We start from the raw sequence: 24,472 nt of genomic DNA, 5'->3' as shown, positions 1-24,472 counted from the left end.
CTCTTGACCTCCAAATACAAAATCCTTGGCAAAGTACTGGCCCAAAGGTTGCCCCTTTTACTCCCAGACTTAATCCATGCTGACCAGTGTGGCTTTGTTCCAGTAGGAGCCCCACGCTGAACATTAGGCGCCTCTTCCAAGTCATGGAGATAGTGCATGATTCTTTTTCTGATGCAGGCTGGCTCTCCCTAGACCTTCGGCAGGCATTCGACTCCCTGGAGTGGGATTTTATGTTGTCAGTGCTGCGGAAGTTCAACATTCCTTCCACATGTTTGAACCAGATCAGGGTACTCTATGCTAAATAAAGTTTCATTGGGGAACTCTTGATGGCTTTTTAACTCACTACTCCCTTAGGGCCCTCACTCACTTTAGTAAGTGCATCCCTATCGTCAGGCGTATGCCCGTCCTCCACCAAACGGGGTTTCTGGAGGGCGAGGACTGGCAGATGATGAAGCATGACACCTGGTGGTGTGTGATGCCAGTCCATCACTTTTTGTGAGATGCCCTTAGTACTGCTTGGCAATCCACATTCACTTGGTTATTTTCTAGAAGTGGTCTATATTTGTGATATATGATTTAATTGGAGGCTGACCTACTTCTAGAGCCCTATTGCCTCTCGTTCCCTCCTCTGGTCATTACCTGAGTTTTTTGTGTTTTTCTACTCTATGCTAACACCAAGCATGAGCCAAAATAGGCATGCACATCTCCTCACAATACCCGAAAACTCATGGCGCACGTCAAGGATGCTCTTTATCGCCCCCATTATTTGTGTTGGAAATGGAAACCCTAGCAGAGAAACTTAGGGGCATATTACCAACAAGTAGCAATATTTATCGCTAAATAGGCTTACCGACGATTTTTTTATCGCTGAGCATCGCTGGAATTTATTGCTGAGATAACGTGCTATTAGCAACGTTTATCTCCAAAGCAATACATTTTCCGGGGATAGCGGCGAAATGCGTGAATATCGCTGACAATACAGCGATAGTCACGCATTAGCGACGAAATGCTCTTAGCCATGTTATCCACCTTCCATTCGATAACATGGCTAAGAATTGGTCTGGGCAGGTTTTAGTATTTGGAGATATTCACGCTTAGCGCGAAAATTTCCATCGCTACGCCTGCCTTGCTAATAGGCGATAGCGATGTTAGCGACTGTTTTCAGTCGCTAACAGTTTGGGTACACCCACTGTGCATGTCATTAGCGATAAATATCACTAACATGCAAAGCGGGCCCCAAACCGCTCTCTATCACCTAAAAGCTGTCGCTAACTGCTGTTAGCGACAGCTTGCTAATTGGGCAAAAGAATTATCGCCGCTTAGCGGCCGAAAACAGCCGCTAAAGCGGCGAAAATTCCCTATCGCCACACTTGATAATATGCCCCTTAGACAAGAGGCCTTGGGACAGGACATCCCATGTGGGCCCCAATCACATGCAGTGTCTTATTTTTTTTTAATGCAGATTTATATATCGCGAACTTGACCAGAAGGTATTGGAACACTTTACATGAGCACCAGTTATATTACAGAAGGACGCATTCAGGCACGGGGAGATTAAGTGATTTGTCAAGAATCACAGGATGTGGACGCAACACCAAGGCTCGAACCCTGGTTTCCAGCACCAAAGTTGGCAATGTAGCTGACGGACCACATCCTCTCCCCATTATACATTATACATGGATGAAATAATTATATGCATGCACGACTTCGGAATGAACCTCACACCTGTCTCTACACGACTGAGTAAATTTCGGAGACTTATCCAGCCTCCGAATCAACCATGCCAAATCACATGCATTTTCCTTTCAGAACAACATGGTTCATGACACACTGTGTCTGGGCACAAGAACTGTTCTGATAGCCCATAACACGTTTAAAAACCTAGGCTTTCAGGTCTATAGATCACAAACGGATCTACTTGAAGGGAATTTCAGTTTACATAAGGGCATTGCAGAATTGAGAGCCCAGGTGAAATTCTGGGTTACTCTATCCATTTCACTGACAGGCCCATTGACCCTTTCCAAAATGATGATGCGCACTAAATATTGTACTATTATGTAATTCTACCAATAATTATCCCACCGTCTGTTTTTAAGACTTTGTACTCTCCTCTTATTGACCTTATATGGGGCCCTGGCAGCAGACTCATCGGTCTTCTTGAGCTGCAGCTGCCGACAGAGAGTGGTCGGCTGGGTGCAACTGATTTTTTATCTGATTGCATTGCAGCCCAATTACAGTGGCTTATATACTGGCTGGCGGTACTACACCTGCATGAAATAGGGTATACGCCATCTAAATTGCGCACCAGGGGCCATATTATCAAGAAAGGGCGATATATTATCGCCGCTTTTATCGTCAGGAAACTGCCGCTAAAGCGGCGATAATGGGCTTGATAATAGGCCCTCGTGAATTCCCATAGAAGCCCAGGTTGACACCAGAACCTGGGCTGCTATGGGAATTCACAAGGGCCTATTATCAAGCCCATTATCGCAGCTTTAGCGGCAGTTTCCTGCCGATAAAAGCGGCGATAATGTACCAGCCCTTTCTTGATAATATGGCCCCATGAGTTTACATGCATTACTATTACCCTGGAGCGTAGACCCTCCAACCTGCCTTTACTCCTACGCATGCTCTCAAGTACTGGAACATTACACTCTGTTTCGCACTGCACTAAGAATCCCTATGCCTCAAAACTTCCTTTCTGCGGCCTACTCACCCCGGTGGATATTCTCATGTCTGGCAAACTCTCACCTTGGGTAGCTGTGGTTGTCTCCACTATTGGTAATTTATTTGAGGACAGAATATTGTTGTCACACCTAGATTTTATAACACTATTCAAGTTTCCCAGAGCCCTCTTTCTTATGCATGCCAACTCCCTACATTACATACGCCAGCGCTGGTCGCTAACGGGGTCGGAGCCTGACACTCCCACAATGTACAGGTAGTTTATGAGATGGGCCCAGGCAGACGCATAGTTAAGTGGCTTTATAGAGGCCTGTGCTCCCATGTACATGTAGCGTTGACTTCACCAAGAGACCAATGGGAAGCAGACCATTCCATGACAAAGAATGGAAGTTCCTCCTAGAATACCCTGGCATGATACCCCGCAAAACACGGTTCAAGTTCATTCAGTTCACAATATTACATAGAGCATATTCAACACCCTCCAAGTTACACCAAATCTTCCCCGCAGCCATATCCTCCTGCCCGAGTTGCCGCAGAGATGTGGCCATGCCCCGCTCATCTTACTGGGAGGAAGTACACAAATCACTTAGAACCCTCACAGGAAACACACATTGGGATACTGCAGAACATTGCAAACTGGGACTCTACCCCAGATGTAAAACTTCCAAGACTGAATCACGGTTTATTGACATTGCACTCCTGGCCAAGCGACAAATAATGCAGTGTTGGAGGTCTCCCACTCCGCCCCTTGCGTTGGTTGGGCTGGAATGAGGAAGTTTATAGATGGGGATCAGCTGAAAGCTCAGTGCTATGGAGGGAGGGATGCCGTGGATTACGCAAGCGACCTATGCCTATGGTGTGGGACACTCTGCTGGAACAGTACAAAATCAAGATGGAAGACACTGACAAAAGCCAGACGCGCTTTCCTAGGCTTCATACTCCTGTGCTCTGGCCTTTGGCGTTCCACCCAACAGTGGACAACAATATTAGATGTTGTACTTATCGGTCTTCAACACAATGGCATGCCTCACACTCTTCTGTCAACAAATTGCTTGCATGACGGCCGTAGGACTAGCATGGAGTGAATGTTTGGGGGGAGGAGTTACTGTTAAGTTTGTCTTCATTTTGGATACAGAATATGCTGTTTACTGCCTCACTGTGCTTGCTTCAACACTGCAAGTAAAACATGTCAACAAGGTGAAGTTGAAAGGACGAGATTGGGGATATGGCCTTTGCAAGGTGCTGGTTGGATGACTTACACTACCACGTTACATGCATTGCCGATGTTGAGGAGGTTATCTCTTACTTTTTTAGCTTGTGTTGTATCGGAGGTTGAGGTTACCCAGTATGGTGATGTGGTCTCTCGGGCAGTACAAGGTGGGTAAGGTGGCAAGGAGATCTGAGAATTCATCAGTGTAGTCCATAGTCTGCCCTGGAGGCGTGTACATGAAATGGAAGGTGGCAGAGAGGGGCAGGGGCATGTCAGACATTCTATGTTGTTGAGTGTCACTCCCATGTCTAGGATGCATGTGCAATCCACACAATGCATGCTGTAACCTATGGGAAGAGAGTGGTCTAAAAAGTGCAAGGATGTCTGGGTGTCCTAGGTTTCTGTGATCAAGAGGGTGTCAAGCTTGTGATAGATGATTAGGTCTTATTAGCATGAATTGGAATGTGTGTTCTATATTTTGAGGGTGTGTGGTAGTTGGAGTAGGATGTCTAAGAATTTGAGTCTATGCCTTGTGAGGATGCTATGCGAGTATCTGTGTGGTAAAGGATCTCAGTGTAATTGTCGGGAATGGCCATATAGTATGTTGGGTGAGGCACCGTATTACATCTGATCTTGTAGGTTTCAGTGGACCAGGGGGCTCCAGTCTGAACTGAGGACCTTCCTGGCCCATACAGGCCCAAACAGTGCTCTTGTCTGTGTTTGCCCTCTGCTGGGGGTGCTTGAACAGTGGGAAACCCTGAAAAGTTGACTGAAGTGCGGAAAAGGCAGGGAATTATGTCACTTCCTGTGCAGATGGATCCTGGAAAATGCAGTGATGACACTTCCTGTGGAGATGGATGATGGGGAATGAAGTCTGCTTTTCTGACTTTTTATTTTAAAGATCGTTTTAGCGGGAAACCAGTGATGTTGTTTCCTTTGCAGATGGATGATGGGGAATTGAGTCAGCTTGCCAGGCTTCTTCTTTTAAAGATGCTTTTGGCAGGAAACCAGTGATGGCCAAAATGATACTACCATCAAAGCCAAATCCTCCTGGTCCAACTTCAAAGAGGTTAGTTGCTGCGTAGAGCAGGGGGCAGTATGACCCTGCAGCCCCACAAGTCGAGATCCCCCTCCCTTACTGGACACAACTGCCCGGGGCAGGGCACAGGAGATGGACAGGGTGGGGACAAATGGCATGGTACTGTACGCATCAGGAGGGGAGTGAAATGATAGAGATAACCTCCCTCAGAAACCAGGATCACCCTGATGCAGGGTCGGCTTTAGAGCAGGGCGACCGGTGCAGCCGCACCTAACTATTGGTTTAAAAGCACATGAGCCTCCTTCTGCATCTAGCTGTTGTCAGGCAACAATAAAATGTCAAGATAACTCTGGTGATTAATGTTCCTACTGGTGAGAGATGGATTGATGTTCCTGCTGGAGAGAGATCAGAGTTTTGCCTGTGGCAGTTTTGACTCATCATAAAGTAGCGCAGAAGGTTAATGTGCCTGCAGGAAAGAACGTGTACCATGCAGATCACAGAACTGAGTGTGAGTGAACTGTGAGTATCCCTATAAAAAAATGAAATGTATGTAGGCTATGGAGAGATGAGGTGCACAGTTGAAGAGAGTCAGTCAATCAGTCAGTCAAAATACACTTTATTCGATTTGATTAAAATCATAAAAGCGAATACAATAAAACACAATAATATATACAAGTTAAAAGGGTACATAAAATTCATCAGAGTTAGCCACACAATAAGCAATCATGGGAAGCAGGATGTATGTACAATCATAATTAACAGGTCGTATATATCAACATTCATAGTACATTAATGCCCTTATTCAGCCTTGACTTAATTCTAAACGCTGCGACTAGAAAACTAGCCACAGAGTATGTAATGAAGATGTTACCTAAAGACTGTAAGTATAGCAATGCAGGCCTAACTTCAATAAAACCACTATCTTTTAAAACGGGCACCAAATATTTAATTCTTGGCTCTCTAAAAAAACTACAAAACATCATAAAATGCAACGTATCCTGGCTCGAAAAATCATCACATCTGCATGGGACAGTTGAAGAGTGGTAGTGAGGGACTCTGTGGAGAAGGAGGTCATGGGAGCGAGGGGGACAAAAAAGACTGTTGCACCGGGAGCTATCAGCGCTGAATCCAGCCCTGCCCCGATCTAAGAGAGATAAAAGGAACGAAATAAAAAAGAACCTTGTTATAGCTCCCAGCTCCTGCCTCCTCCTACGTCTGCCGCATAGGGAGACTTAGGGGCAGATTTACAAACCCCGTGCCCCACCAGTACGTCACTTTTCGTGACGTACTGGTGGTGCAGGGGGGCTCCTCCATATTTACAAGGACAGGAAAAGCCCCCCTGCGTGACTTTTCCTCTCCTTGTAAAGGCGGCCCCTTCACATGCAGCAGTTTGCGTTGAAGGGGCGTTCCATGAGTGTTGCTGTGGGTGTTCCCACGCAACACCCAAGCAAAACACATCTCCAGATTTACGATTTCTCGTAAATCTGGAGATGCGTGTGAATGCTACGCCACCCTAGAGGTGGCATAGTGAGGTGCAACGAAGAGAAATGTTTTAATTTCTCCTCGTTTTTTCCTCTTTCAATTCGTGCAGCATTCTACAGCACAAATTGAAAGAGGAAAAAGCCTTTAGTGATTGTTTTTGTGCAGGAAGGAGGCCTTCCTGCACAAAAAACATCTCCCCTTGGCGCTGGCATCCTTGCACTATGGTGCAAGGGTGCCTGCGCTTGGCAGCTGTTTGTGTGCCAGCGCAGGGGAGAGCAGAGGAATGCGACATATTCTTGTAAATATGTTGCATTCCTGTACTATGAAAGTGCTGCAGCGTGGCGCCGCAAGGGCTGGCGGTGAAATGAGGTTCATTTTCTCGCGTAAACGACCTGCCATATTGGGGTTTTTGCACACCTGTGTTCAACTTCCGTGTACCTAGAAAGCTGAGAATCAGGCAGCTTATTTTTTCCAATACTAAAATGAAGGTTTTATTTTGGCCTTCTGGAGCACAAAATACTGAGGGGCAGATTTAGGAAGCCCTTGCGCCGCCGGTGCATCACTTTATTTGACACAACGGCGGCGCAAACAATGCGCCCTATTTACAACGTGACGCATCTAGGAGATGCGTCACGTTGTAAAGCCCTGCGCCATAAGGAGGCATTCCTGCGCAGGGGGGGCGGGGCGTTCCTGCACAGGAACGCCTCCTAAAAGTGGCTGAGTGAAATCTGCAAGATTTCACTCAGTCACTTTCAGGACAATGCTGCGTCAAAACCCTGCGCCTGCTTGAAGCAGGCGTAGGTCTTGACGAAGCATTGTGGAGATGGGGCACCCCCGAGCCTTGCTGGAGCTGCGTCGCGCTTGCGACTCAGCTCCAGCAATGCGCCACCTTTACGGCACAGATTCGTCACGCATCTGTGCCGTTTTTGCCCCATGGTGCGCCGCATTGGGTGGCGGAGCAGCGGCGCAGGATGACTGGCGCATCCCTGGGGATGCACCAGTCATCATAAATCTGCCCCTGAGCATCTTGTTCAATACAATTCATGTCTTATTTCCGGAAATAAAAGCGGAAACTAGTAAATGTTCCATTTCCATGCGGAATTGTATTGCAAATGCAAAATAATCTGAAAGATACACATATAAGGGATCGAACTGTAGCAGTTGCACTGTGAAAGTACAAGCGAATTAATTAATACATATAACGAAATGGGCGATATTTAAAGATCCGTCCACATCCAAAGGACATGCTAGGAAGATGGAAGCCAGCAGCTCCGGGGCTGCCACCCGCCCGGTGATGGATGGCTGTGTCATTTTGCTTGGCAGGGATCTCTCCAGAGCGGGGCAGCGAGGTCTGCACAGAGACGCTCCGTTTGTGCAGACATTGCAAGCCATCCATCAGGCCTGTCCCGGCCTGGAGGGGCCTGCAGTGGCCCCGGCTGGAAGCGCCGCAGGACAATATCTATCCGCACCCCAGTTGCAATTAATTATGGTTTCAGCTGACACACATTTTTATACTTTGGGTTGCGCTCACTTTGCTGAGGTGGAATTTGATTTATAAGGAACATTTGGCAGGTCTCACATAATGTCAATTTCAGTCTGTTTTCAGTTGCTGTTTCTCTTGCAGGTCACATGCTGGGAGGGTTGGGGGTCCTGGTCTGCATGACCTTTGGCTGATGGTGCAGCCCCCCAGTCCCAGACCAGAGAAAACCAGGCCAGACAGCAGCAGCACCTCACCACACACAGTGCATGGGGCTTGATGTGTTGTGGTGCTCACCGCCAGAGCCAGGCGGCATGAAGGCGCCAATTGCATTCGGCCATTTATGGTCAGTTCATGATGATAGCTGAGATCATTCTTTCTGTAGATCAAGAACCTTTCTTTTGGGATGAATGTCACTCTCTATCATGAATGTAACGACTGGTGGAATTGTGGTGCGGCTAAGGGTTGACGAACTGTAAATTTGACCCACAAAGTTGTGCAAAGCTTGCAAACTACCTACTTTATAAAGGTTGTGAAGTTTTGCAAGCATCTCAACAAGTTACCTGAAGGTGTTTAGCTATGCAAGTATTTCTGAACATTGGTACATGCAATAAATCCAGAGTAACGGTATAGTAATATTGACAACTATAGGCAATACCTCGCAAGTGCAGGAGTGTAGGCAACAAATCGGGTTCCGATGATCCCAATCAGAAACTGGAACTTTAACCCAGTCGTCCTCGCTCAAACCCTTCAAGCTATCTAGAACCCGCCTTTGTAAATAAAACAAATAAGGCTTTTGATCAGTTTGATCCGCTCAAGACCCTTAACACTATCACAAACACTGCAGATGGTGCACCAAAGACCTCCACTCAATGCAATAAAAGAGCTGGGCATTGGAGAGAAGATGAAGCAAATCATAATTGCCACCTGGCCTGCAGGGCTACAACCATGGCCAAGTGCTAGTGGAGCTTCAGGCTACCCGGGGCAGCAGCTGTAAAAATCCCGCTTCATCCTGCTTGAGAATGGATGGGACAGCCCTCCATGAGGTTGAAGTTCCCTGGATCCAGCCAAAGGGGTTGTGCACCCAGCCGAGTGGAAAGCCAGAGCTGGTGCAACCATCTCCACGGCGCCCTACCCTGTCCAAGTTGATTATATGGTTTAGTGTGACCTTGTAGAGATGCGGTAGAAACATTTGTGCCGTAGGCGTGGAGACATTGACTGGTCTCCACACTGTGAAGGATCCAGAGGGAGACGGGTTTGGCGATCTGAAGAAGCCACATTGGCAGGTAGTGATGCCCTGCTGACTGTGGAGGTGGAAGCTGCGGTCGGGAATCCACCCTCCTGGGTGTGGCCTTGATGTGACCGGTCCTGGAGGACTCAGGGTACGGACTGAGAGACTGACAGGCCACGTGGTTCCGACTGGCAGTAATTAGGCCCTCGGAGGATGGTACCACTACTGCCCCCAGCCTGAGCAACAGCGATCAGGAGAGTGTCTGTGAGCCTGGGGGCGATGTCTGAACAAAGAGAAAGGAACAAGGAGAGGGACCTGTGAGCAGAGAGAGTCCTAAATGCAGGTTCAAGCAGTGGCACTACTGGCTCCCAGTCAGGGTGAGTAGCCAATATTTGCAACAATGTGGCGTGGCATACCCAGACTAGCAAACTATGACTGACCTCACAGCAGGGAATTCCAGTAGATGCAAGAGCTCTCATCAAGAGTGGCCTAAATGTCAATGGGCTACGATTTAGCATCAAAATCCCAGTTGCATAATACACTAACGAAGTTCGCCTTCCTTAGAAGTTCTGCACTGAGTGCTGGTACCAGGCCTGAGTCAGGCCTGGTACCAGCACAGGAGGTGGGACTGAAACATATGCTCAGAGATGTGTCAATAGTGGTAAGTGATACCAGGACCATGCTGGCGCTCATAGTGTTACTCTGCACTCCTCTCTATGCTTATTAGTACCCCCCTTTAGTTCCGTTTACAGCACTAGTGAGCTCAACACAAGTAATGACAGTTACCCTTGTTTGGAGTTAACAAGTCTATATGCCTACCCCCCATCTATGCAGGTTTTCCAAGAGTCTTGTACTATTTTCCTAGGAATTGCACCCAGAACTTTGTATTGATATTTCATATGAATATCCTGGTCACCTGAACAAGCTTTAATCTTTATGTTTGCATCTATCCATACCATCTACACGTGAGGGATGCTGTGAAATCTTCTCTACAGCTTTCTAACATTAGCGGTGAGCAATGCCAACAGATTAGCAAAATCTCAGTGATCATCTAGCAGTCTTTTCTTCCCCCTGGAGCTGAGAAATCTTGCACAACCTTCTTACTATGGACATATAAACCATTACCAGAGGAAGTTACAGACCCCAGTTACAATGTGCCGGTCCTGACAGCTTCTCTTCCTTGTAGTGTTCAACTACAGTATCCAAGAACACAAACAAGACTAAACAACACCACCAAGAAATCTGTCCCAGAAACTCTGATACCAGGTGACTACAGTAGACACAATTTACCTAAGCCAACCTACTTGTATTTCAAATCAAAGCAGAAGCATGGCAAGATACATTCGGTGTAGAGTCAACATAAACACTATTTCAGAAACCCAAGGTGGTTACAGACCTGACAGTGTTATCTATTATGCAGTTATCAAAAATCGATTAATGTCGACAGTATTGGAACTGTGATTATAAATGCCAATGACACAAACCAGATGCCCTTTGAAGAGATCTTCCAGAGCATCAAAATGCAAAGCCGAGTATTATTGAACGTCTAATTTATCTATATCTCAATAAAAATGATCCAACACCGAAGCTATTTCTCAGACCACCTACCACTCTGCATAAGTGCCTGTGGTTGCATAGTGGAACACTATTTCTTTCACCAGATCTCCAGCCTTAGTGTTCCTTTGGCATGCCCCAATACCTTAGACAAGCTAACCTCTGACAATGAGCTTATTATATACACTAACTCCAAAGGATAGATTTTTCCAACATCCAAAATTTGTCTCCTAGAAAGGATCTTGGCACTTAGCGAGTGTGGAATACGGTGAACAATGCTTGCGACACAATGTATTTAGTGTCTGAATTTGTTCATTTGATGGTGAGCGAACTCTATGGAAAGTGAAGGACTGGGCCTTGGATAAGGAGACCCTTTCTATTAGACGAATTTTGAAGCTTCATTGAGACCAAAACACGTTGGCAGTTGACTTTCCTTGGAATGAATAATAATAAAGAGAACTTTTTCACCTACCTTAAAGCATGAAGACCTTTCTTCACTGACTCTAAAATTTATGAGAGACTATTGTGTGTTTAAATCAGTTTGACCATTACCTTTCTGTTTTTGATAATGGTCTATATGTTGGGTTGCTGACCAGCCAATCCCTCAAGGTGGGCAATAATTTAGACTATGTGGAGGAGACATTCCTGATAGTACGGTGCTCTGTGTCCTTAGCTGTTCAGTCTTTTGCATATTAGATTTTTTTCACACTGAATCTCAACATAGTAGTATATTGTGACCAGTTGCATCTATATGTGGTTCAGTGTTGAATTAGCTAAGCAGAAACGTGTCGACCAAAACTTGGAACAAAAATGGCTTAAATCAAGAACTTTAACACAAAGACATCAAGAAAAAAAAAATACATAAAATGACAAACCCATCAAGGAGGAATCCATTCAAGCAAAGGAAATCCTTAATATATTTCAGGGATTGTCCAATCTAGATGTTCGATAAAGAAACTCTTGCAGATATTTCAACAGTGAAGCATTCTAGAGTTCTTTGAGTCAAAATATGCCATAATGTTCAGCTCCATCTTCAACACCCCGAAATACCTCTATACTATCCCACTCTACCTCCTCCGCTACAGTCCGCCTTAACAGTTCTCAAGCCCCTGGAAACTGATGAGGTATGAAAATATCCAATCTGTGTGGCTTTGGCTTAGTCTGTTTCCAACCACACCTCCCCCCCAAGACAGATAAACAAACATGATCTGCATATCTGGAGTCATCCCAGGTCCTCTGAAACACATCCTCTTCACCTTCCCTAAAGACACTAATAAGACCAAAATATTGGGAAACTCTGGTCTATCTTCAATATCCCTTTTCTCAGCAACATTTTGTGGTAAATGAAGTGATAAGACAACTTCAGCTGTAAGTGAAACTAAAGTTCCTTCCCCCTTACCCTCAATTTGTTGGCTATTGTGAGGGAAGAGCTTCTTCTCTCCTTAGATGTTGACAAATATATAGCTCTTACAGTACTCAACCTATTTGTTGCTTGTGACCATAACTACTGTTGGAAAAGCTAGAACATCAGCTAGGATGTGAAGGACAACTGGTTGAAAATAGGAACTTACCAGTTGGAAGCGCTGACGGTCCTGCAGGGTCTTCCACCCCATCTGGAGTGGGCCTAGAAAAAGAAAGAAGGGCTTGTATACAACGCAACAGGAAGAGAAAGAGAGGGTCATAGGCCTCACAAATTAACAACATTTAAAAAGTGCTCATCCTGGCATGGAAAAGAAAGCAGGGCCTGGAGGAGAAAAGAGATGGAGAATACCGATGAAAGAGGAGGACAGGAGAAGACAAGGCGGTTGGATAGGACAGTGTGGAACAAGACAGTGAAGTCGGAGAAGGAAAGGAGAGGAACAAGAACGGAGTCCAAGCAGAGGGGGGGGGGGGGTAGAGACAGTCATCCCATCCTGCTTCTCCCCAGGGGAATCTCGTTGGAGGAGTAGGAGCACACCCAGCGGAAGACATTTGATCTAAAGAGTGGTAGACTCCACCCAAAGACGCCTTCTGCCCGCCAGAACCCAGGAGGGCTGTGGCCAACCCGAGTGAGTTTACAGCATTGAGTGACAGTGTTTTTTTTTAGGGGGGTTCGTTTTTTTCCCTTTGTCTTGCACTGGTGTGAGGGTTTTTTTTCTCCAAACTGCACACCTTTGACTACCTGTCTTACAGAGGAAAGAGAAGATACCATTAATGTTACTTCCACCAATTTATTAGATTTTGAGTTATTCTACCATCCTTTGTGGACAAATACAACATATTTTAAATTGCATTTGTTTATACGGTACAAATTAAAATGACCATATACAGAAACATGGCATCAAAGTCCCTGATGCATTATTTCCGCCCACCTCTGCACAAAGGCCTGACATGTACAGCAATGGGTGCAATCATTTCTTACCATCTGCAATGGTAAAAAAACATTACAAATCCGCTCCGTGGAATAATTCTCAGATGTAAGCCTTTCTAGAACATTGTTTCTACCTCTGTCCTCTGGCACACGTTTTTGAGGCATAACAAGTGTACTTCCAAATCTCAGATGGTGAACACCAACATCAAATGGGTTAATTTGTAGGGAACATTGTATAGAGCTTATGATATCAAAGGTAACAATGCCATGGTGACAGGGAATGAGCAATACTCTCATTAGGGAATTACATTCCTGAAAAAAGAAGGAAAGGGTGTTTTTAGAAAAGGGGGGAATTATAGAAAGGCATAAAAGAAAGGCTCTGCAGGAATTAATGTAATGTGGATGGACAGTAATAAGTGAAGAGTAAGAGGAGAAACATACCAGGAAACACATAAGGTCAAAATAAATTACAGATGGTATACGGTTGTGTATAATTAATCATGTATCTACTTGCAGGTCACTAAAGAACACACATATCATAGCAAGAGTACATACACGTAGCGAGGATCTACAATGGTTAGTTTTTCTAAAAAGAGAACTGCGTTTTAAAGGCCCACAAACGAGTTCTAATCTCAAGTCTTCTTTTAAAAAACATGATTCTACTCCCACTGGGAGCAGCTTCTTATAACAAGTCATTTTTGAAAATTGTCTTTTTAATATATATATTTTTTTATTTTTTAAAGAAAACATCTTTAAACTCCTGCTATAACCAGGTCATAAGCTGCACTGTAACCTCTCCATTCCTCTGGTGTGTTCAATTTTCAGTAGTTGCAGCTCTGAATCCATTTGCATGGAAATCTCTGTGGGATTGCTCCAAGGTTTCCCTCCCTTTTTGGTTTGCACACCATATCAATGACCTGCCTTGTTAAATCCTCTGAGGAGGGTCCAGTTCCAGAAAGTGTGCAAGAATTGGGGCATGTGTTGCTTTGCACTTTAGGTTTAGAGTATTTTATTTGAAGACAATACATACAAATGAAAACAGTTGTCTCCAAGGGTCAGTGCCATGTTATCGCTATACATGACACAACCAGCGTGCAAGGCCCTGCTATTGTGATGTCCAACAGAGCATGGCGCTGGGAGCGTACGCGGCAACAACACCTTAAAAACAAACAACCCCCTTCCAAACACCCCCCGCTCTCCCTCCCTTCAGGTCCCCCCCTGCCCCCCCCCGTACTGTGCCAAAGTCACCCTCCCTTGTCACCTTTCTCAGTTCTCCCTTCCCTCACTTCCGACCACAATCCCAGACTCATTGATCAGTTGGAGTCGCCGGTGATGTTAATCTCAACAGTCGGAGATATCGGGGGCATGTGAGTTCTCTAAATTCTGTCACCAGTAAGGAGTGGAACGGTTGCCACAGGTCATGAAACTTCTCCATCTCTCCCGCCACATAAGCGACAATTTCTCCATCCCCAGTACATGCCACAACCTGTGCATCCAACCGGTAGTAGAGGGGAGCGTGGTGGTGCGCCAGTGAATGAGTATGTTCTGGACAGCAGAGCCTAGTGCAATCGCTATCTGCCTACCCCTGCGAGATTTTAAAGGGTACATCAACCCGTTGGGCAGGCCCAACGGGATATATGCTGAGAAGTGAGGCAGTTCAATGTCAAAGCGTGAATCAATCTCGTCCAAGACTTCTTTCCAATATGGGCACAGTAGGGGGCAGTCCCATAGAACATGTGTAAGTGTGCCTATCTGCCCACATTCCCGCCAACAAGTGTTCACAATGTTATGGTTCATTTTGTGCAGTCTCTCCGGCGTGTAATACCAGTATGTGGATATCTTAGTGAACGTTTCGGTGAGTCCGGTGTGATACGCGGAATGTCGTGCTTGGTAGGAAATGTGGTCCCATTCTGTATGACTTAGAGCCCTCCCCAATTCACGTTCGCAGCGTTCCCGTCCCGGATTATAAATATGAAAGGAGGAAGGCTGCAGAAGCTTATATAGGTCCGAGATGAGTTTCGAGTCCGAGGTGCGCGTCACGAGCCACTTCTCATAAGGCTTGAGCTTTCTGTCCGCCGAGTCGCGCACCTGCGGCTGAAGCGCCCAATGACGCACTTGCATATCCCACATCCTTTCGGTCTCGGGCAGGTGGTATTCTCGCCTGAGATCTTGAAACAAGATGATCCCGTCCGGGCCATATATGTGGAACAGCGCACTGCATCCTGCAGTTCGCCAGAGTGCGAAGGCTCCGGGCTCCGTCCCGGGATGGAAGTCTGGGTTCCCAATCAGTGGCGTGAACGGCGAGGGGAAGGTATTGAGATAATGCGCAGCGTTGGTGGCGTCCCACACTCTCATCGGAACCCGTGTGACGAAGGACGCATACAGATTGGGGGGACGGTGAGACCTATGCAGGAAGGGCACCTCCTGCAAGGTCCGGCCCGCTACCGCCTGGTCCTGAAAAAGCCAGTGCTTATCTGACTCCCACCTGCTCCACTCCACGAGATATCGTAGTTGTGCCGCTTGGAAATATTTATGAAGATCCGGTATGCCCAGTCCTCCCGCCTCAGGGGCTAGGGTGGATAAGGCTCTCTTGAGTCGGGGCTTGCGGCCCTGCTAGACAAAGCGCGCATGGTCCGCTTGGTCTGTCGAATCCATCCTTTCGGGGGTTGGAGCGGCAGCGCTCCGAAAAGATATAGTACCTGTGGCAGAAGTGTCATTTTCACTGCGGCTATTCTGCCTAGCCAGGACAGTGTTCCCTTGTTCCATCGGGCTAACTCCTCTTTGATTTTCTTACCTAAGGCCGCGTAGTTGGCGGTCACCATAGTAGGTAGGGAGGGTGCCAATAGTATGCCCAGGTATGGCACTAGGTCCCTGGACCAGTGCATGGGGAAGCGGCCCTGCAATTCTGTTCTCGTGGCGGCAGTCAGCGAGATATCAAGGGCAGCAGATTTCCCCATATTCATCCTGAAGCCAGCTACAGCGGCGAATTCCTCCAGCTCAGTGATACAGGCAGGGAGTGCCCTTTTGGGGTCAGCCAGAGTTAGTATAATGTCGTCTGCATATAGGCTAATAGTGTGCGTATATCCCCCCATCCGTATGCCAGTCGCATTTGGATTTTGGCGCATCCTTTGGGCAAAGGGCTCCATATAGAGAGCAAAGAGCAGTGGTGATAATGGGCACCCCTGTCTGGTGCCCCGCTCTATCCCAAACTTCTGAGAGCTACAGCCGTTCACCCGTACCACCGCAGACGGAAATCTGTAGCAGTTGAATACTAGGGTGCGAAATTTCTCCCCTATGCCCACCTTCGACAGAACTTTCTCCAGGTAGGGCCAATGCACCCGGTCGAAGGCCTTCTCCACGTCGATTGCTAATAGCATCCTCTCCCCGGGGATTCGGGAGGCCTTCTCCAGAATATGAACCACTCTCTTGGTATTGTCCACCGTTTGCCTCCCGGGGATAAACCCCGCTTGGTCCGGGTCTATCAGTCCCGGCAGATGAGGTGCCAGGCGGGCCGCCAGGATCCCAGTGTACAATTTAAGGTCGACGTTCAGAAGGGAAATCGGCCTGTAGGAGCCGCACTGAGTCCGATCCTTCCCCGGCTTGGGGATAACCGACACCATTGCCTGGAGTAGATCCGGGGGGATAGCTCCAGGCGCGGAGAATGAGTTAAAGAGGCGCGTAAGGAGAGGCGCTAACTCAGGGCAGAACGTTTTATAAAAAAGGGACGTGTAACCGTCGGGGCCCGGAGCTTTCCCGTGTTTGAGCCTGGAGATGGCTGTAATCACCTCCTCAATTCAAATGTCTCGTTCCAGATGTTCCGCCTGTTCCAGGGCCAGGGAAGGAAGGTCAACCGAGTCTAGATACTCTGCTTCCGCCTGTGCCGAAGGGGGCTCACCCGTATACAGTTCGGCATAGAACCGGTGGAAGCCCTCTGCTATCTGGTTATCCTCCGTGGCTGTCACCCCAGCGGAGACCGATAGCTCCTTCACCAAGTGTTTTTGATGCGCTACTCGAAGCTTGTTCGCCAGGAGTCGGCCGCATCTGTCTCCGCCCGTGTAGTACGCATGTTTCAGGCGTAACGCAGCATATTCCGCCCTGTCCATGTCTAGCGCTGACAGGAGTTTTCTTGCGGCTTTAAGTTGCTTCCAGACTCTGGGAGCCCCAGTTCTTTGATGTACTTGTTCTAACTCGCGCACCTTACTGGTGAGTTCGTCCCTCTTTTGCTGCCGGGCCCTGTTCTCCGCCGAGGAGATGGCAATGAATTCACCTCGAAGCACCGCCTTCAGCGCAGCCCACTGTGTCACCCGGGCGGTGTCGGCGTTATCATTGTGCATGTGGTAATCGCGAATCGCCTCCTGTATGTGTTTCACAACCGCCTTCTTATGCAAAAGAGTGTCTCTAAGGCGCCACATCCCACGCGAGGGGGACGTCGGTGGCAGCCGAAAACTGCCCGTAACGGGGGCGTGATCTGACAGCGAGAGAACCCCTATGTCCGAAGCTATGGCCAGGTCACAGACCGGTCCTGTGACCAGAAGGTGGTCCAGTCTCGCGTGGGTCTTATGTGCGTGTGAGCAATAGGAGTAGTCCCGGGCGGTAGGGTGGAGGTGGCGCCAGAGATCGCGCAGATCGAGGTCGTCCAGTTGGGCCTTGCCCGACTGCGAGATCTCCCCCGTCTGAGGATATCGCTGGGCCGATCTATCCACGGACGAGTCGAAGACCATATTCAGGTCCCCTCCTATGATCATGTGTCTATCTGGGGTGGTCGCGATATCCGTTAAGGTCGAGTGAAGGAACCTCTCCTGATGTTCGTTGGGGCTATATCGAGCCGATGGTAAACACCAGACCCCCCTGACTAACCCTGTATGCGAGGAGCCTCCCCTTCTGTTCTGCCACTTTATGTAGGACCTCCCCTCTAAATGTTATGGACACCAGGATCGCCACCCCTGCCGTCTTGGTGGTGTTGGAGGAGAAAAACTGCATTGGAAATTTTGGGGACCGCATCCTCTGGCAATCCCTGGCCAAAAGGTGCGTCTCCTGCAAGAGACAGATATCAGCCTGTGTGTTTTCTAGCAGGGACAACACTGCCCTCCTCTTGACAGGGTTATTCACCCCCTTCACATTAAGTGTGACGACCTTAAGGGCTGTCATCGATGCGGGTAAGAGCATAGCTCAGTCAGCAAGACACGGTCCGGGAGGGGCGGTGCCAGTGCAAGTAGTGTGTAGAAGTAGTGTACAGTCAGAGAAAGTGCAGCAACAATACAGTACGGTCCTCGTCCCTCCCCCCCCAACTTCCCATGAACTTCCCACCAACAGCCCAACCCGTCCCACCGCCTACCCCTCAGTCCCTGCCCCTCAAAGAAAATCCCCATGCTAACAACCAACTGCACCTTTCCCCTTCTCTCCCTTCCCTCCTACCGCCCTCCACCCCCAACTCTTCTCCGCTTCCCTCCGATCCCGAAACCTCCCCAGCCATCCCCCTCCCCTTCCTCCCTCGCAACCAACTGTTTAGAGAACACCATTGTCCCAGTCTGGTCCCTAGCGGACAAGTCAGTGGAAAGTTATTTAGGTGGACGTCCAGCCACAACACACCCCCCCCGCCGCCCCCATCCCTGGAACCCTCGAACCTGCAATGATGATGAAGCCATGACGATCTCCCCCCGGAGTATGCTCAGGCCGTTAGGGCCATATCACCAGGCGACGTGTCCCTGGTCACCTCACGTACTGCACTATCCATGTCCGCCCGGATAGTGGGCGAGTATGGTCGCAGGGGCGTAGGTGGGGATCGCCGCCCCTGAAGCGTCTGCCAGCCGTCCCTAGTGCCGCGCCGGCGGTGAGGTGTGGGTGCATCTTCATCTGTTGCGGTGATTCCCAGCACTCCGCAGGTATCCTGGAGGGATGGGAGTTGGTGCAAAGTCCCGTTCCAACGAAAAATGAGCCGGAAAGGATGGCCCCAGGAGTACTACGTGTCATGTTCCCGCAGGAAGTCCGTGGCTATTTTGAACGCTTTGCGTTTTTGCAGTGTGATAGCCGATAAGTCTTGAAAAAGGGCCACCTGATGACCTCGGAAACGCAGGGATTGCTGCCGCCGTGCTTCACGGAGAATCCGTTCCTTCAAAGGGAAGTCTGGTAGGAAGGCCAAGATATCCGGGGGTGGCGCCGAGGTCCGGCGCGGCAGGCCCACTCTGTGCGCCCTGTCAATTCTAACAGGGAAGTCTCCAGGTTCGCCCAGTATTTCTCGAACCAGGTCTCTTAGGTAGGCGGCGACGTCGTCTCCTTCCTCCTTTGATGGGACTCCCCGAACTCGAATGTTATTGCGCCTGGACCTATTCTCGAGATCTTCAGCGTGGGCTTGGAGGTCAAGCTGCTGATCCCTGAGTCGAAAGACCTCCTGCTGTAGGTGCGCGATCTCCTCATCTCGGGAGTGGCCGGCGTCCTCCACAGTAGTCACTCGTTCGCCAAGGGAGTCGACCTCTCTTCTTACCTCCCGGACCTCTCCGGCCACCTCTTGCTTTAGCGTTTGAAAGTCCTCTCTGAGGGAGCTGAACAGCGACTCCAAGAAAGACCTGGTTACCGGAGGCTCCCCTCCCTCCGCTCCTCGGGAGCTGTTCGAGGGGCTTGGGGCGGGCTGACTTCTATCCTGTCTCGGGGCACCCCTGCCCAGCATTTCCGGCAAGATGCGATCTCCTTTCTTGCCTCCCCTGTTGCTGGACATCGTGAGAGCGGGGAGATGCGTCAGGTGGCCCGACACCCGTACAGAGCCGTGCGACGTGTTGCAGTGCTAGGGGGCGAAACGTCCTGCAAGGTCTGGGCTCAACGGCACTCCAACGGGTATCGCTGCCTATTCTCACCCAATCTTCGGGCTCCTAGGCCACCAGGAGTGTCGATCCCAGGGGAGTGATCGCGGACCACTTCCAGCGTGGGCCGCAGCAACAGTGCCCCGGATCGAGAGGAGAGGCCGCGCGGCGCCAGCGGGAAGGCGATCCACACCTCTGAAGCGGGCCGATCAAAGCACGTTCAGGCCACCAAATGCTCCCCTAGACCAACACACCGGCAGCGTCACACCTGCCGGAGACTGGGTCGCGCTCCTCAGTCCGGGTGTGAGTGGCGCCACGGGCCGGTCCCCTCCCAAGTCGCCGTCGACCTGAACAATCGCTGTGCCTTTTGTTGTGGGGCCCAGGGGTGCCCCGTGGTCCTGAAGGGGTCACCAGGGGAACCCCGCCCCAGTAGCTGGGCAGCGGTGCCGCGGGAGGGGTGTAAGCAGCCAAAGGCCCACATCCGGTTGAGCGACCCTACGCCGCGCTGTAGCGTAGCACCCAGGCTCCGTCTAGGCTACCAGGGACCGTGTCCAGGGTGAAGGCCGGCCGCCGTACCTCTATTTGCAGCGGTTCATGCAGGCGCACCCGGGAGGTCGCTCACTCGTTCTCCCTCCCCGTGTGGGGCCGCTGAAGGGGGGCCGGGGGATGGTGTGCAGGCGCAGGCCCCACGGCCTATCCGGCTCCCGGTCTGGCGTAGCGGCCCCTCGCCGGCTCCTCCCCCGACTCACTCAGGCTTGAGCGCCACACGCTCCGCTCGCCGCTTCTGCCGCCGGACCACACGGGGGAGCTCGTGCGAGGGGTCGTCCTCCTCCTCCAGGCCTCCGTTGCGTCGTCGATTCCGCCCTCGGCAGCTCCGGCAGGCGGCGGCCTCAGGTCCTCTGGCTCGCGGCCGGCCCCCTCGCCGCCTCTCGCTCCGGGTACACTCTGGCGCTTCGCAGCAGGAGCCGCTGGGCTACACTGAGCCCCGATCGGTGCCGCTATGTGCTCCTCTGCTCCTGGCTTCAAACTCCGCTCGATCGGGGGGAGATCAGCGGTGTTTTAATGGTGCAAGGGCCCCGGGATCACGGGAGCCCACGGACAGTGCGTCCTCTCAGCCCGCCATCTTGGCCACGCCCCTGCTTTGCACTTTATTCGGCCTTTATGTTGTCCTACCCTTAGCTGTGTTGTCTGCCCTACACAGATCGTATTGTACTGCACCATATCCAATACACAATGTTTGCGGAGTAACAGACTGTGAAAAATTTAAGGACATATTTTATTTCCTTGTGCACAAAAGTTTTTGTATCTCATGTAAATTGGCAAGCAGCACAGCTGGACCAAAGATGGGCGAAGGACCCCGGTAGCTCAAGTGTTTGACTAACAGGTCGCCTACATATGACCCACTGAGTGAGTATCATATTATTTTGATGGGCTCACCTGGGTGTTGACCTTCACTAACCAAGACGGTGCGCATAATTATTATACGCCCTACACACTTCTTTTGCTATAGATTAACCCATTACCTTTGGGTTTACGTTGTTTTAAACACCTCTTGAGGACTACCTTTTTGAGTTTGTGGCAGCTGAAACTTCTACAGGTACCTTACCTGTATATTCTAGTCTAGCCATGCCAATGGTTCATTTAGATACTGTATAATATATCCTTGGCCTCATTTTTACACTTAGATATATCTCATCTCTTCTGAGGAGAGCTCCACATGTTAAACAGGGTAGAAACGCGTAGGAAATGCCACACACATTGATGTCTTTTATTAGACTCCAAACAAATACTACCTAGAAAAAACCATGGCAATTAAGAGACCTTTATTGTGTTATTTGCTTATGCACATATATTTGTGGCTTGATTCATAAAGGTAACTTACACTTTTGATACACTTTGGAGCAAATGTACTGCTTTTTGGTATTTACAAACTCCAAGTGTAAATCTTTTACAAAAGTGTGAGATACATGTCTCTAACCCCGGAGTGTGTGTATGGGTGATATCCCTCCCAAACTCTCCCTAAATCCCTCTTACTCCTCTCTAATCCCATCCTCTTTTGTAGTAAAGCTTCCCCTTTTACTAAAATGTATATTTAAGTGTGCGATGACTCTGCAGTTGAGGCAGAGATCTCCATACAGATAAGTATATGCAATTGCAGAGGTGTAAAGTATACGTGTAGTTTGTAAACAGTACTTTGCAGTATGTTTGGTAGTATTCCACAATGTAGTACAAAGGGCAGTTTCTAAATCAAGCCTCTCATTTTTTGATCACTGGGAACACTAAGCACCTAATCACCTTTGTCTCATTATCTTGCACCGATCTATAAATGTTTATTATGTATAATTTGTCTTTGTTGTTTATGGATAACAAAGTTGTTATTACAGAGTACTCAAGGTTAGACAAAAGATGTCCCTCCTCTTGCATTACTTGTTTTCAGTGATTGAACTGACTGGCCAAAAGTATAATTTACTGAATGAGTTCTTGATGAACCACTGTTACAGCACATACATTGAATAAGAAGCATGCAAATGAGCTTGACAAGAAATCTAACCAATGCTCAGCCAGGATCTGACCCAAAGCCCACTGTAAACATTGGTATTGTACAACCTTAAAAAAGAATACAGGCCTACTTCTAAAGTAGTTTCAACTTTCAAGTTTATTTTTTAATTGCATAGTTAATGAAAACCAGTGCATAGTAATCGAGTGCCACTAAAAACATAAATATACATGAATAAAATTAAGCAAGTAAAATGTTGAGCAGTTTATCATTAAAACTTTTTATCTAGGGAAAAAGTGCTGTGCATCAAAGTTTAAGAAAGCAGTAGTGCTCTTGAGCCCTTGGTTTGATAGGGGGAGAGGAGTTGGCCTAACGGCTAGGGCGATCAACCTCGAATCTGGGGAACTTGGTTCGAGTCTCAGCAACAACGCTGAACATCCTGTGATTCTGGGCAAATCACTTAAACTCCCAGTGCCTAACAAAAAAATTAATGTGTCCTCATGTAACACAACTGGTGCTATATAAAGTGCTCTGATACCAGATACCTTTGGGTCAAGTTTGCACTATATAAAACCCTGTAAAATAAATAAATAAAAATACTATCAGTGTTCAATCTGTCCCTAGTGTTATTTTTCAAAATGCGGGGTCAACGTGCAGCGCGTCGGGATGCTGTGCCCCTCAGATTCTGCAGGGCCCGTTGCGACCATGCACCTGTTCCGTTGAGTGGCCGTTGACATATCTTTTCCACCAGTGTGAGGAATTTTACCAGCCTACAGTTTAGCTGCGGGTCCCCAGGCTTAAAGCAGGCCCGTACTGCTTGCCTCCGCAAGCGGATCCCCCTTTGATTGGAAGGAGCTTTGAGCAGCCGCCTCCTTTCCTGCAGCAGCTCTTTCCAGATGCAGAGTAGGTGCAGTAGGTCTTCTGTTCCGTTGTCGCATATGTGGCAGGAGGATGGAGTCGGCTCCCTCAGCCAAGGTGGAAGATTCGAAAGTAGTTTTTGTTCTTAAAGCCAGCCGCGGTCGGTAGTGGGAGTACCTGCCGGGCGGTGATGTGGGGCGGGGGGTAGTAAACTATGGATTACGGAGATTAACAGGTAAGTAAACATATAAATAAAATGTACAAAATTTTTTGCACACACTGCATCGCATTTGGGGATGCAGTGCATGGAACGAAATTTATTAATTTATTTATATTTTATTTATTTATTTTATTTATTTATGTATTTATATTTACTTACCTCTAAACCTCCGTAATCCATAGTTTACTACCCCCCACCCTGCCCCTCCCCACGTCACCGCCCAGCAGGTACTCCCACTACCGACCGCGGCTGCTAAAATCCAATTATTCATCATCGGGCACTGATCCAGGGCAAAATAGAGGAACGCAGAAAAGGGAAAAAGAGGAAGAGAAAGAACAGGGACAAAGGGAGTGAGATACAAGGAGTGGAAGTGTAGGGTGATGAAAGTATGAGACATGCAACGTTCAAGGCCCTATGAAAAACTTTGGGCCCTGTCATGTTTTTTGTTGCTTTTTTGTTTTTACAGAGATGACCATGCTGTTTCTACTTAAAGTTCATTCGCTCACATACAGAAATCGACAGGGAGACACCACATGGGAAAAGGTCTGTTTTATATTTTTTTTATACTGAATTCTTCCACATGTTCTGCGAACTGATTCACAAGCAGGAGTCGGAAAGTTTTATTTACCGTTAACATCAGTGTGCACTTTTCTTCACCTCATTCTAAGAAACACAACTAATGAATTTACTGTAAATTTCAAAGACCGTCACTTGGGGATTTTCCATTACCTGAAGCAATTTTCCTTCCTTCTTGCATAAGACCATCTTTTAGGAATAAATTAGTGTAATCACTGAGAAGAATACGTTTGGAAATTGTTACAGCTCGGTTATATGTAAATACGTATTTAAAGCATTTCTCCTGCTGAGTGATTTGCCAAATTTTCTCATTTCTTTAACCAATTATCTTTAATTTCAGATATTATTTCTAAGAAGTGCAGCTTTATCTTACTTTAGCTACTTTTTTATTTTGTTGATTTTCTGCCTAGGATTTAGAATGTAAACATGATGTGCTTTTCATTAGAAATTATTTTTAATCTTATTTTGGAAGCCTGCGAAAGGTCATGATTTACGGTTT

Source organism: Lissotriton helveticus, chromosome 2_1 (genome assembly GCF_964261635.1).
Source record: "Lissotriton helveticus chromosome 2_1, aLisHel1.1, whole genome shotgun sequence".
Lineage (NCBI taxonomy): Eukaryota > Metazoa > Chordata > Amphibia > Caudata > Salamandridae > Lissotriton > Lissotriton helveticus.
Note: the sequence above shows the minus strand (reverse complement) of the source record.